Genomic DNA, 15,545 nt, shown 5'->3' on the forward strand with positions numbered 1-15,545 from the left:
CTATGATAATAGCAGGAAAACAACGTCACGTTTATCAAATGGAAATGTGTGACTTCTGCCAAAAATAGTAGTGTTATAAAAAAAAAAAAGCATTCACTTTGATGACGTATTCATATAAATATCCATGACTTTAGCTTAAATGCTCGGTTCAGCCATTTTCCAGTTTCTAATAAAGTGAAATCATTTGTGACGGTGTTAATTTCATCCATTTCATCCATTGGCTATTAACCTTTGAAGGTCTGAACTATTGTTAATGATTTGGCCTTCACAGACCCATTGACCTCTAATGTACACACACCATGTATTCAAATCAGCATATGGACATTTAACTTCTGATGGACGCATGGCCCATGCACTCACACTATTTGTCCAATCTCACAAATCCTCTGCTAGCTTTTACCTGTACTCACATCAACTGATGAAATGAAATATTGACATAAAGTGGCCAAATATCATCACATGTGATTTTACATATTGTCTGCAGATAAAAAGCCTATGTGGCCATGTTTCTACATATTGAGCCCAGAAATAACAGGAATATAATGTCTAGTCGGTGTCATTAGTTGGTCTCTGGAAGTGTACATTATGCTAGATTGATGACAAATTATGGCAAAGCCTTCGAGCCATAGAGCTACAATTTCTGCCATGCCAGGAGCCACCAGCTGATCATCCAATACTCAAATCACTGTCTGTTTGGACAACAAACCAGGCACAATGTTCAAAGTGGGATAAATCTGCATCAATTTTGGATTTGGCTTTGTTTGTTTTGGTATTTTTTCAGCTTGTGGATGTGTCGACTTCCTTCTGCCTTTGCGAGTGGATTTCTTTACATACAGTAGGGCTGCAACTAACAATAATTTTAATAATCGGTTAATCTGTAGATTATTTTGATGACTAATTGATTCATCGGACAAACACAAAAGACTCAATTCTCAAAGATTGGTAATTAACCCAAAGCAATATAGGCTGCAGACAAGTCACTAATGATTACATCCACGCATGGCTTCGGTTATAGTTAACGAGCACCAGCCCGCTACTTAGACTTGTTATGACTAGAGGCTAGCAAGCTACAGTATTCAACCAGTTCCGTTTTTTGGCTATCAAACTAGTGTTGTATGTATTATGTCACGTCTCCACTACGTGGTACCAGCTCGACTTGACTTGACCTTTTTTCATTTCCATTATGAAAAAGGACCTGAAATCTGGTAGTTTTTTGGTATCACCTCCATTGAGGTACCAAGACTGGGGACCAGATACTACAACGTAACATGTAAACACTGCAGACCACTGATTGGTCAGAGAGTTGTCGCTGTGACCTGCTGTTTTACAAAAAACAGATGTGGAAGTCGACAGTAAATATAGCGGTAGGTTAATCTACATGAGGACAGCCCACAAAACTACACCATGGTTGGTCAAAGAGATTCAGTCTTTGGTGGCCGATGAAAAAATTGAGCTTGAGCTTGACGAGACAACACGCAACAAGCGGGTTTATCAGCAACTCTCTGAGCAGATTACACAGAAGTAACACGCCGCATCGCTATGACGTCCAGGTACTCTAAAGTCAGTAGTATCCGGTCATGGAAACGGTCTCCAGGAATAGTACCTGGTACTCGAGCCGAGGCGAGCCGAGCTGAGCTGGTTCCATGTAGTGGAAACGCAGCATTAGTTCCAGTCAACAATAGGTAATGTTAGTCTAGTGGCCAGATGAATGGAGATGGATGAAAACATTCTAATTGCAACGATAGTGTCTAACTAGCTAGCTGGATAAAGTATTCATGACATGTAGGATATCTTAAGCTAGGTTTACATTATGTCTCGGTGGCCACGGCAGACCTGTTTGCACGAAACACTGTGCGCCATGGGATTTTGGCAGTTTTTTTTGTCCATGTTCAAGTTTTGTTACATAGACGGTGCGCTCTGTTTTGGTCAAATGGGGTTGCCATGGCCACTGACCCGCCATCCAAAGCCTTAGCCATGCTTCTCTGTGTTTTCCTCTGTTACACTACGCAGTGTGTGGGCATGCCTCAATACTAACCTGCTCAAGATCCAACTAATCGACTGACGAATTCATCGCCAACTCTTTTATTGATTTAATCAATTCGTTGTAGCGGCACGAACATGTAGTGGCTGCCATGAAAATACAAATAAAATGAAAATTAATCAGCATTTGACTGAGATGTTTTTGCATTCCTTTTATTAATCTGAGACAAGTGCTCACTTCTTATCTAAACATTCCTGTCAAGTTGCATTTGTCTCTGCCACACTGTGTTGACAATGCACATGTTGTTTATACAGTTGATGATTGATAGCCAGGGTGCAAGCGCAACTGATAGTTTTCCACAAATGTGTGGAACAATGGAGTCAGCGGATGGCACGAAGTTGCAGAAAAGAAGGTTGGAGCAGCAAGAAAAAAATATTAAAAAAGGGTTGATTTAAGGCCATTGTTAAAGAAAAACCACATCATGCAGCTTTTTATGTATCGCATCACTGTTGCTGCTTCAGCTGGAGATTTGTCTTGCTACACAGAACTGCAACCTATTACCCAGTACAATTCAGATTGAAACACAGACTCATGCTTAAAACGCTGCCAGCATTTTTAACAGATGTCCTGTTGCCTAATGTGAGGTAGCTTCACTCCAGGCTTTTGTGCCAAAATTGGAAAACTGACAAGATGCACTACACTGCACTTGAACCAGTATCTCCCAGGTGAACTGTTGTGCTTATGCAAATAGGCCACACAATACACCTCAAAATAATACAGCATGCAGCTTAAAATAAAAAAAATACAAGTGTGAGATATATTCTTGAGCTTGGGATGAGCTGTGTTTCCTCCTGGGCCTTCGCAATAGGATTTCTCTTTGGCTGTGTAAAGCTAAAGCGAAACAAAAAATATGAATATGCTTAGTGGAATTCTATCATAAGATGAACATACTATAAAAACAGCTTCAACTTAATGATCAGACAGCATGAGATGAAAACACTGACCAAAGAGACATTTACCCAGCGCAACCTAATGCTGGTTTACACAGATGTGCAGCAAGTAAAATTATGTTTCTTAACATCAGACCAGAGCTTTAATTGATCAGATCCAAAACTGTGCATCAAGAAGAATCTTTTTTTGTATGTTCCAACTTGATTTTTGGATTAACAGTTAAAGTATACGACATTTTGCATATATATTAATGCACGGTAGACCTTTAAGGCAGATGTTTACTATTTAATGAAGTGACAGTTTTAACATATTCCCATCATCAGCCTACAGCCATATGTTTCTTTATCTTTAGAACTCCTCAGTGTGATACATCTTTCCGAATCCTTATGAAACACTGACTGCTCAGAGTTCTAATGCATAATGCTGAAAATTACGAATCACAGAACCTGCGGCTTCAAGACTTTCACAGAATTCACCCACTTGAGATTTATTGCTTAACTTGTGATGCTTTATGCATCTGGACAGATAAGATGTTACACTGGCTTCTCATTCCCGTGCACAAAAAAAAAAAAAAAAAAGAAAGAAAAAGTTGCAGCCATGACTTTTAAAGTTCTCCATCGTTATTCTGTAAGACATGCATTTCTGTTTGATAATTCTTTTTGAGCTGAGGCTCCTGTTTTGACGTGTGGACCACAGAGACAAGCAGCGGAGGCCTGGTGAGGTCTCCCCAAGGCTGGAATTCAGCAGATTTTAACTCAAACAGCCTCTACAGAATGCCAAAATATTGGTGCGAGCAAGTCCTTGAAAAGTGGAAAATGACCTGAAAAGTATTACAAATGCAGCCTGGAAACTTTATAAGTGCTTAGCTTGTGGTGCAGCGGTAACAACTGCTCAGCTCTGAGCTTGTGCTAAAGACATTTCAAAATTGCATGCTTTTGCAAATTTGCTTAACAAGTTTACAAACGCTCCCGATGGAGAAAAGGTGGGGAGTTAGACTTTCTAAAAAATGCCAGCCCAGACAGAGTGCAGTCACTAAACTGCAAATGCGAAGGTCACGGAGGGACAGCCCATCATCATATAACACTCTGCTTTCAGAGGAGGTCTAAGTATGCATGTAGTGGGTTTTATTATTCAGTGGCATATGGGACCTGCTGCTGTGGACTGCTGATGAGCAGCTGCTGAAAGACTACCATTGTTCTCTAAGGTATCAATAGGATACCTATCAAAAGGTGCGCTATCTGTAATATGAGGCAGATTATTTCAAATGAGATAACACAAATTAAAATGGATGAAACAGAACAAAAGGATGGAAGAAAACGATGAGACAGATTGACATAAGTCTGATAAAGCCAGGAGAACATCTGCTGATACTTAATCAAGCTGATCTCTAGACCCGCACGTATCTACACTGTCTTTCTTGCTTTTATTTATCCAAGGAAGTGCTTTACTAAGCATTTGCTGTCTTTTTTTTTGGCACATTTCTTTTTTTACTCCACCATCGCACTGCTTGGCATTCTCACAGCCAATAAACTTGGAGCTGCAAGCCGCCACACTGCAGGACCCTGAGCAGCTCCAATGGACCAATTAGAGGCTATAGGTGGCGGCTGAAGGGCACCTTCACAGTAAAGGGAAGAAAGGCGGTATTCTTTACCTGTCCTCTGAGAATGCTCCCGGTTTTCATCCTTGAGTTACAAGTAGTGTGCAAACTCCACTTTTGCTTTTGGGGCTTTCACTTTTTTGGGGGTCAGAAACGACACATTCCCATTAGTACTAATATTTAGCAAGATGAATCAGATGATGAATATCTCCTGCTGTGCTTCTTTAACCGTGTAAAGCCTGAACCATTAAATCATTGACAGAAAATTCCAGTTGTTTGAAAGTGGAGCCTTTGTTAGTCCTTCTGAACAACCAAAAAAAAAAAAAAAAAAATTTCATACATCAATTTCCAAGTATGATTTTCAATTTTGTATCATATTTGATACATTGGGTCTCAATGCTCAAATATTATTATTTTTGAACAAACAAAAACAAAATATAACACAAACATGTCTAACAAACAGGTAATTCCTTTTCAAAACTGGCAAAGTTCTGCCCCCTTACTCATGAATAACAATCTTGTAGTGTCACTGGAAAGGCCTCTGGTGAACAAATTCCTCCCCCCTGGTGGATTATCCATGTATTGCATGTATCTAATTGTATACATCAGGTTTTTCAAGAAAAAAAAATGTCACACTGATCATGTAGATCACGTAGCCTTAAAGTCATGAACATGTGGTGAAAACAACCTACACAGACCACTCCCCCTACAGGTTTATAAGTCCAGTTTCCCCCACCAGCAAATACAACTGAATAGTTATGATCAAAACTTGTCAAAACTCAGTGACACCTGTGACAGTTAATGTATTTGATGTCATTTTTGTACATCGCAAATTCATCCCACAGGCCAAACTGGACTCTTTGGGTGGCAAATTTGGCCCATAAGCTATATATTTGACAACCCTGGTCTAAACATTACTATAAAATTGCTTTACGGTCATTTTGAGATTTCACATCCATGGTTTCTCTCTCATCTGTTTTCCTCTATTGCCTGGTTTTCTGAAAACAATAGTCATCTATCACTTATTTTCTGATTTGTAAGAATCATGTACGATACACGCACTACGTGTTCAAGACACATAGAAAACAAAAATTCAGGGCAAAAACAGTATGTTGGGAATGTAGAAAATTTAACAGAAATTTTTCAGGCGGAGATCACGTCTTGTTATGAGGAGCCAAGTTCCCTCTGGCTGCCCTGCAAGTTCACAACATGGTCACAAACAAGTATTTTATACCTTAAGGCTATTTCACATGACTCAATTTAAGAAAAAAAATAGTAAACACATTACAGTACATATATATTCTTTCTGAAGAAAACAACACTTTCTGTACACATGGATCTAAATATCTATAGCCAACCCTCTACGAGTAATGTCAAGGTTCAGAGAAGCCACCAGAGGCATCAGTTCCCAAAATGGCTCAGCGTGGGCACACTCACAAACGGGTCACCAGCTCCGATAAACGGACCGCCTGAACTTCACTGTTAATCGTCAGCCCACTTAGAAAGACCCTCTGTATGAGAAGGGCCTTGGCAGGAGTGAGAAATCCTCACCTCCTCGGGGCCTAAAAGGAGAAGAATCAAACTGTGAAATCTCCTCTTTGCCTTGAAATCCTGCACAGGGCATGCACACAGCACACGCAGCCTTTACTGTAGCTTATTGTACTAAGGCTGGTGGGTGCGGAGGGGTCTTGTATGGCCTTCAAGATCAGCCAAACAGAAGTTGGCTTGAGGGTATGAACAGTTTAAAAATGATTGTTTGAGTGAACTATAAAATTATTCTAGATTTATTCTTAGTGTGTTGGAAAAATATTAGTGGAGTTTCAAATTTGATCTGTAAACTCCTCATATTTTACTAAATCTGGGGTGCCAATAAGAGGGGGTAAACACAACAAATTTATAGGGCCTAGTATTTGTGGGGGGGGTTGTGAAAAGTTTGTGTAAGATCCGTTTTATAAGAGAGGTACAGAAGTCAGGAGGCAAACGTTGAAAAGTAAAGTTTCATTTTCACGCTATCGTAAGTGACGTGTATGGACCACAACCCCACCTACACCACCCGAACACCCCCCCACCCACCCACCCACCGGTCCAACAGATTGAGAAGACAGTCAATTTGTATAGGGTTGACAATGATTACGTTTTCATTGGTAGTGACGCCCCTGTACTAAATAATTTGCTTTGGTAATGATCACTGACCAGATTTGTCTTTTGTTATAAGAAGTAAATCTCATGTACATCAGCTCTAAAACTCTGCAGTGCAACTTGGGTATAAAGTATAGACTGCAGCATGTCTGTGTGTTCGTTGTGTATGAGAGTAAATATGTGATTCCTGTCACTTTTCTCAGCAAGACAGATTTCATACCAATGTATTCCAAAAGAATATGAGTGAGGAAATGAAAGAAATCCATGCACTGTTATTGTTAACGGCGGTGTTTCATACAATGAGTGAGATATTTGAACAAAAACCTGAATTTAATCAATAGTTTTTAACCTCTAACTTAACTACTGATATGGATTCAACATCAACATTTCTCAAAAGGCTTTGTCAAACTTGTTTCTGCAGCCCTTTATATTTGGTGATATCCATCCATTATAGCATTGATGTTTGCCATTTATATTAATTTAGTAAAGATTGAAGCATCTTTTCTGCAGAGACACATTTTGCACTAAATCTATATTTTTATATAAACAGATTTAAGAACAGTTTTTACCCAGCGCACCAGTCACAACACTCAATACAGAAAAACACATCTGATGTGCAATCAGGGGCAAAAAAGCAGCCCGGGAATTTATACCTGACCGGCCCACTCAAAACCAAAGTAATCTGGCCCGTCACTGGTGAAAGTAGCTGACAAAACACTGGAAACCACAGGAAAGGCCAACTGCACCAGTGCTCACCCAGTTATGGGTCACTAGCCACAACCTTATGGATTCACTGGCAACAGCAGCTTTTTTTTTTTCTCTCTCTCACCAGCCACACTGGTCCACTGGGAAAACTCCCGGTACTCCCAATGGCCAGTCCACCCCTGTGTGCAATATGTTTTAAAGGGATCAGTCAGAATGTATGCTTGTATGTGAGTGACAGGTTTTGTTTTTTCGTTTTAGCAGGTTTTATGTATAATGCACATATTGGATGGCACTTTTAAAATGTGTTGTACTTATTACAATGACTATTCTATTGTATTATATTCTATTGTACTCTATTGTATTGTATTGTATTCTATTCTATTCTATTCTATTCTATCCTACTAGTGTGTTGACCCATGGGGAACCACGGGTTCTACATGTGGTCGTTTTTATGCTTTCCCATCATGCAGTGTGGTTCTGAGCTTCCTGTCAACCATCATGAGTATAGCAACGTGATTTTAGTTTAGTTTAGTTCATTTCAGACACAAACATAACACAAAACATAGGGGGAAAAAATAAAAAAAATAGAACAAAAAAAGGAACAACCGTTGTGCCTGGAAGGGAGCAGGAAGAAGCCACTGCTTATCCAGTCCTCCCCTCCCAATTCCAGTCCTCAGACCGTTAGTTCCTAATCACGTTCTACAACATAAGATTGTGATTATCCATAAACACACCCCTACAAACCTGTACACCCATACACATACAGTCACATACACACCAACTTATATCTACATCTGTACACCAATTCATGTCCGTACCCAACCTGACAATCCAAGTATGATCACACCCTTCCTTGAGCCAGATATTGTGACAAAACCATTTTTTTGTACATTTTTTTTAAAATTTGTGAATGTTTGGACACTGCTTGAGGTCTACCCCCAACCCAATCCAAAGCTGGCCCCTACATATTGATACACACAAACTTTTCCTGGTTGTCCTTACTGCTGGGAGTTTGAAATTCCCACATCCCCTCAGGTTATAGCCAACCTCTCCATGGCAAATAGTTTTAATTTTAAGGCTACTAAATTCCAAAATTACTAATATCTCCCAAAATATTGGTCCAATCAACTTGTTAAGATATTCAATGTGGAGATGGGACTATTCCTCAACTGTAGGTACCAAACTGGGCAGTTAAAAACATCTGAATTTCTCAGAACTGTGCAGACACACACACACAAAGACAGACGCTCTGAGACCTTCCTGTGTTACGATAAAGATTCCATTCTATTCTATATGGACAGAAATACACCTAATATTGCATATGCAAAGAGAAAATAAGTTTTACCTTTGAGGAAGCATTTGCAGGCAGTTCCTAAATTTCCTAAAATTACTAAAGGTTTTTCGCTGTGAGATTGAAGAGACTCTGCTAAAGATGCGGATAAAAATCTTACATAACTTTAGTGGAAATTGTGAGGAAAACAGCGCAGCAAAATAGCTTCTTGATTGCACGTTTGAACAGAAGAAGCCAGTCTCATATCGTACTGAGTTTGGATTTTTTTTTTTTTTTTTTTTTTGGCCATAGAATAATTCTCTTCCGTCAGCTAACATGAAACAAATAATCTCTTTGCAGGACAGATAAGGGGAGAGCTCATGTCTATGTCGCCTATGTTTGGAAATAACTTTTTTTGTTTGTTTGTTTTTTTTAACGTCTTTGCTAAATTTACTCACACTCGAGACTTTTTTTATTTTTTTTCCCCCAGGTATGTTCCTCCTTTTCCATCCTGGTTGTCCCTCAACCTGCCCAGGCATTATGTCTCCATAATGTGCTGCTGGGGGATTGTGATGCAACTGAATCACTCACTCATGAAACAGCATTTTGAGAGTAATCTTGTGTAGCCACGTCTCTGTCTAAAGCTCATGCAGCTCTGGAGAAATTTGATAGAAAATGTTGAATAACAGCGAGCCCGAGGCAGCATTTTGATTGGTTCTCAGTCTGAAAACATGTCGTGGAAACAGCACCTCTGCTTTGTTTTCCATTGTTATTTAAACTATGTTAATGATAAATTGGATGAAAATATAAGGACAAGTTTACCCAGAGGCAGAAGCGGAATATTAAACCTGTTCAACAGCCTGTGGTCTATTGCATGTTTTTTCACGCATTGTGACCTATAACGTTGATGATTTTGTGCTTTTTTAATACATCGAGGTATGAATGCGAAGTTTATAGCGTATCTAAGATGATACTCGGTAATTGTTGCTGGAAGGTTAAGACCACAGTGACGACAATTCCAGCTTTAATTGCTGTTTTCTTTGCTTCTCAAACTTGCCAGAGATACCTTTTAGCAGTTGTTTGGTTACCTGTAATACCACTTGTGCAGTTTTGCTAGTCAGAAAAAAAAACAAACAAAAAAACAAAAAAACAAGCAGACATTTGCCCAATATTGTAAGAATTTCCTAAAAATGTAGTAACAGTTGTAATTAACCTGATCTAAAGCCTTATCACATTATTAAAAAATGTATTATATTTTCAGGTAATTATTGCATCATTGGGTTCTTCATGACTTACTATATGTGTGTGTCCATTTTTTGTCAACTTCCTTGTGTGACATTTTACAGCATCTTCTGTGTGTGACTGTTTTGCCGAACATCTGCTGGAGGCAGCGGCCCATTTTTTTCCAACTGCCACAACACCTCAGGGATAGCAAGTTCTCCAGAACAACCACTGCAGCACATACTTTATTAACTCCTAAAATACTTTTTTTCTTTTTTTTTTTTTTTTTCACCACGTGCCGTCTGACCTTTGCGCGATTGCTTTAATTACCTGCGTTTTTTTTCTAAAGCAAATGCTCTTTAAGATAGTCATAAAGTCATGGAAAGAAAACGCCTGGGATTCTTTACTCATCTGTCATGTTTGCACATATAATTACGCACATGAATTATGCATACATTCATATGTATATTTTATAAGGTTTCTCAACATAAGTGACACTGGGACCTTCTGTTGAAGTTGTGATAAATTAATTAGCTACAAGCAGTATATTAGCTGAACTCTAGGTGTGTCATTTGTCAGTAGCACATGCCTATTTAATTGCCTAAAAAAACCTCTGTAATGTATATAACACCATCTTAGATTAAAGCAAAATTAGGGTTAGACCTGACAGATCGGCTGCATATAGTATCTACATATAAGTGTCTTTTCACAGATGGCAGTAGTAGTAGTAGTAGTAGTAGTTGTTGTATTGCTCATATTATTATATTTCTTTCATGAATGTGTACGTTTGAATCTGTCATTCATGGATCATGTAATGAGGTGCTGAAAAATGTTGAAATGGGTGCTTCTATGAAACTGGGTACATTTTGGTACCTGGTACTTTGCCAGCTTTTTAGACCCACTAATGAAAGGTAAATTTAGACATATTTCCCCCCAGGATGTACCTAAGGATGACCTCAGATAAATGCAAAAAAATTATACTCTTACTCTGAGCCATCTCAAAATTGATTCATTTTTAATAAAATATTGGCTCCGAAAATAACACCAAAATTGAGACGTGAAAAGCTACCGAGGTATCAGTGCATTTTATCTGGAAAACATGGCTGTAAATGGTCTTATATTGCCCTATAAATAAAGACACTGTGTTAAATTTGATGATCCTAATGGTTTGTCTCATCCAGACATACAGGTTTTTCATGAATATCAGTCTCATTCCAGGTTTTGTATGTACCCATCGTGTCCACTTGCGTTACATACAGAACCTGCCCAGTTAAACACATATAAATCGCAAATGATTTTTGCGAAACACTTTGTCTTGCATAATTAGTTCAATTCCCAAAAATGTACCTGTGAGAGAATAAAGAACTATCAAAAAAAAAAAAAAAAAAAAAAGGAGTGCATAATTTTCGTGTCCTTTTGACTGTGTTACATGCAGATTTTTTTTATTAAATATAATGTAAAATAATATAAAAGGGTGTTTTATCTGGAAATTAGTTTCTCTTTTATCTCAGTAAGTATTTACTTTTAGAATAGTATAGAATAGTCTACATCTGGTTGGAATTTTTAGCCCCCATATCCTGTTTTTAGCGACCAGTTTCATAGAAGCACCCAAATAATAAAATTTTTCTATTTATAATGGAGATAAACAAAAACAAAGTAAAGATACAGGAAGCCATGTTAACATATCAGTCAAGCATTTTGCATTGGTTCACCCCTAATTAAAACACTTTAAACAAATTAGGAGTTGAAACAGTTTCAACTCTGCATATTATACTTAAAGACTGAAACCAACCCTCACATCCTCACACAGCTTCATTCTCTCCCTTCAAAATGACACTTGGCAGGTTTCAAACGCCGACAAGATGTGGAGGGCATGTGTGCGACAACCCCCCATTCTGGGATGCTCTGCCTGTGGTTTGGTGTCAGGGGGAAAAAAAAAAAAAAACAAAAAAAAACATGAAATATGAGTGTGGATGTGATGTGTGTGTATGTGGGTTTGTGAGCACTTCTGCTGCCAGGTTTCTGCTGTGCCAATCTGTAGCAGCCATGGAGCATCCTGGACTTGCCCGGCCATCAATCAGTCGCCTGCCATGGTAGAGTGCTTACAGACACACACTCATATACACACCCCGACGGTAACGCACACACACAGAACTGACAAAAAGCAAGGCCACCCGCTTCGTTATTAAAAGGCTACAGCTGTTGCAGACGCGGGCACAGAGCAAAAGCGAGTTTTTCTCCCAAGATTCAACACAAACAATAGGTCGTGCTGGTTTGTCATTTTTACAGCTCCTCTGCTTTTTCCACTTATAACAATCTAGAGGCTTAAATTCACAGTTTTACCTCTTCACGGATTATAAATATTATACTTGTGTGACATTAAAACCAGTCCCACTAGTGAGGGATTTTGTGCATTTCTGTGCTAAATTTATTGAACGCCTTGATGTGCTTGTCCCGATATCTTTTCTCTCACACGATGCAGTGTTGATTTACGGCAAAAAGTACCTAATGTAGCATTTATATGTTTAATAGTTGCCATAAATATGACCAGATTTGAAAAACAGCTCTCTGGCAGCCTTCAGTGCTGCTATCCTCTGATCTAATTTGAGGAAGTTGATTGATTTAGAGGTTTAGAGTTAGATGATCTTGGTGCAAAAGCTGATTCTTTTGCGGTTGTGAAGGCGAACGATGTGGCGGTGTTAACAAGTTGGGATTGGTTGCACAGCTCAAGGGTAAAACAGAACTGTAGGAGGTCAGAGGATCAAACATGGTGGGGGTTAAAGTCCTGGGTGGGTGGAATGTAGTGCACATTATATTGCTCCTGGCTGTTTCCAGAGCACTAGCAGAGGAGGTCTGGTTGCTGCAAGGTAGGACCACTGGGGGGTCTTTAAACGTGGTGTTGGTCCGGTGGAGGTGCGTAAAACATCATGTTTTTATAGCAAGAGAGGAGGGGGGCAGGTAAATTATTGAGCAATGAACGTCAACGAGCACTCTAAGAGAATGGGAGCTGAAAGGCAGGTGTGTTAAATGTTCTAATATCTTTCTGAAACACTTTGGTGCACATACCATAATATGCATTCCCATAAACTGTACATCAAATATAATATATCAGGGAATTATAGTATATCAAGGGAATTGTTGTCCATTCTTTCCAGATGATTTACTTAAGTAAACACCTAGGCTACTTACATGTGTTACACTGCAGGATCAGTAATCATATGAATGCCTTAAATATCGCACACAGCTATGAGACAGGGTTCATAAATAATGTGTGACACCATAAAGGAGATTGCTTATCTATAATGCATGGTTGTGTCTGCTTCACATCCTATTGGGCACTGTACTTGTTGTATTTGACATACAGTCGATCAATAGAAATTCATTACCGCATATAGTATGCAATATTAACACGGCGATGTATTTGTTGTCGAAAAAAATATCCCTCTAGGTGAGAATGCTTTCAAAGCTTGAGTCCTTGGTGGGACTGAGAACAGAGACACGGACTCACGACTCAAAGAAAGAAAAAAAAAAAAAGAAGAAAGGAAATATCTGTTTATAACTTCTTAGTCTTGTGTACACAAACCTGCCTGGCGTCTAAATCGGCAGACTGTCACACTGATCCCCGCAGAATGCTGGCAGATTTTACTAGCAAACACTACTTCTTCCTCTACATACATTACATATCCTTACTTTCTGCTTTTCTTCACTCTGGGTTCACTGCCACATACATTAGCAATGAATTCTGGGACAGGTCACAGAAACTGCCCTGCAGAATCATCCAAGATGAATATGATTCCTAGAAATCTCTCAACATATATTTCTACACGCACAAGTGCACCAATCAGTTTCAAAGAAACTCTATTTTCAAGCCAATGTTATACCACTTTGATTCGATTTTAGTCATAAAATATTGATACTGTACATACTCTGCAAAATAGGTCCAAGTATGCAGTTTTGTGGTTTTGTTTGAAAAGGTTTCTTTAGGCGGAAAAAGTCAACAATACATGAGTTGCCAGGGCTGCCGTGTCAATATCTAACTGAATGCATTACCTACAGAACACAAAGAATTGACAAGATCGACCCTGTTCTGGAATGATGGGTGCATCAGAGTAGAAAAAGTGACTACCCATCATGCCTAGTACCTAAAGCACAAGCCTGTGGGGGCAGTGTGATGACCTGGGGTTGCCTCAGTAGGTCTAGTCTAAGCTTAGCAACATTATGGGTGTTTTCACACTTAGTCCCTTTTAAAAGAACTGAACTCAGTCATCTAAAAGAAGACCAAAAAGTGGACCAACAGAAAACAAACTCAGTTCTTTTTGTGTTCACATTGTAAAAGAGGACTGGGTTCTCCTTCTGGTCCATTTCAGCTCTTACAGGTTCTTAGTGCGTCTATAGCCAAGTATGCTTTGTGTTCACAGTATGGAGATTACGTGGTTTTTAGCGAATCATACTAGGACCACTTTCCTTTTAAAGGGGTCTGATTGCAGGTGGAGTGTTCACATATGCGCAAAAAATGCTGAGTCATCGAATTGAGGTCGGCTGACTACCTGAAGATACTATATGACCAGATTTTTTTTTTCTTTTTTCCTGAAGATACAGACGTATTCCAAAAATGAGTCAGGATTCAGGAATTGTTGAAAGAGTGATTCAAGGAACATAACGCATTGTTTTCATACATGGATTGGCCACCTGAGTCCAGATCTGAACCCCACTGTGAATTTTTGGGATGTGGATTAATGCAACTCTGGACGGAAATAAATGTGACATTGCACAAGCATTTAATCATGGAGTAGTTAATGACACAGCAAAGCACTCCATAAGCTGGTGATGTAGTTCTCAAGACCAATTTTTTGTACTCTCAGTCTTGTTTTGGTCTCGGACATAGTGGTCTCGATGGGATTTGTGAGAAAAAAAAACAAAACAAAACAAAAAAAAACCCGCATCATCACAGAATAGTATCATTATTTATTACGCGCCCTCTTCAAATGCAACCAGTCTAAAAACATGTTACATTGCATCCATTTTCTTTAACTATTCAGCTAGTCATGACACTTTATAGCAATGCCTTTTGCTTAACAATTTATGTGAGTAATCATGTCATGTCGATTGTTTTCGGTCTTGGTCTGGACAAGGCTTGGTTTTGGTTTTGCCTTAGGGCGTTTTCACACAGTGTACTCGAGTCTGTACCATACTTGGATACGTTAACACCTTTCCCGCAGATGTTGTGTTCACACATACCGCGGCCCGTGCCCGAGTACGAATGGGTGACGCTATCCTCCAAACGTAGAAGTCAGAAGAAGACAAACCCCTACCGATCTGTTAGCCTGTTTGAGGCAAAGAGAAGCAAAGCGACCTTCGTTGTCGTGATATATTACCGAGTGGTTCAGTTGATAAGGCGAGCCCGTGCCGCACGGATCCAAGGCTTTTTCAGGAGACCGCCGTCTATGGTCTTGTGGTGATTAGGTCACTTCTGGACTTGGGCACGGATCGCATTCACATGGCAACATATTGTGCTGGAGTACGGACAGTCTGGACCCAGGACTGCCTTCTGAACTGGACTTGGGCATGATACTCAAGCATGGAACAGTTGCGTTTGCATGGATAAAATAAAATTAAGCAGACTATGGGGTCCAGCGTACTCTGGTATGGACTCGAGTACACTGTGTGAAAACACCCTTAGT

General features: G+C 39.4%; 1 long non-coding RNA gene across 1 annotated transcript; it reads right to left on the bottom strand.

Annotated features, from left to right (window-relative positions):
• Positions 1-1,442: 1,442 nt before the first annotated feature.
• Positions 1,443-15,309, bottom strand: LOC115431576 (uncharacterized). Its single transcript, XR_003937113.1, has 3 exons — positions 15,177-15,309; positions 13,555-13,557; positions 1,443-1,453 (listed from the first exon to the last, which is right to left on the bottom strand). It is a non-coding gene; the product is annotated as an uncharacterized LOC115431576 (long non-coding RNA).
• Positions 15,310-15,545: the final 236 nt, after the last annotated feature.

Source organism: Sphaeramia orbicularis, chromosome 2 (assembly GCF_902148855.1).
Source record: "Sphaeramia orbicularis chromosome 2, fSphaOr1.1, whole genome shotgun sequence".
NCBI classification, from domain to species: domain Eukaryota; kingdom Metazoa; phylum Chordata; class Actinopteri; order Kurtiformes; family Apogonidae; genus Sphaeramia; species Sphaeramia orbicularis.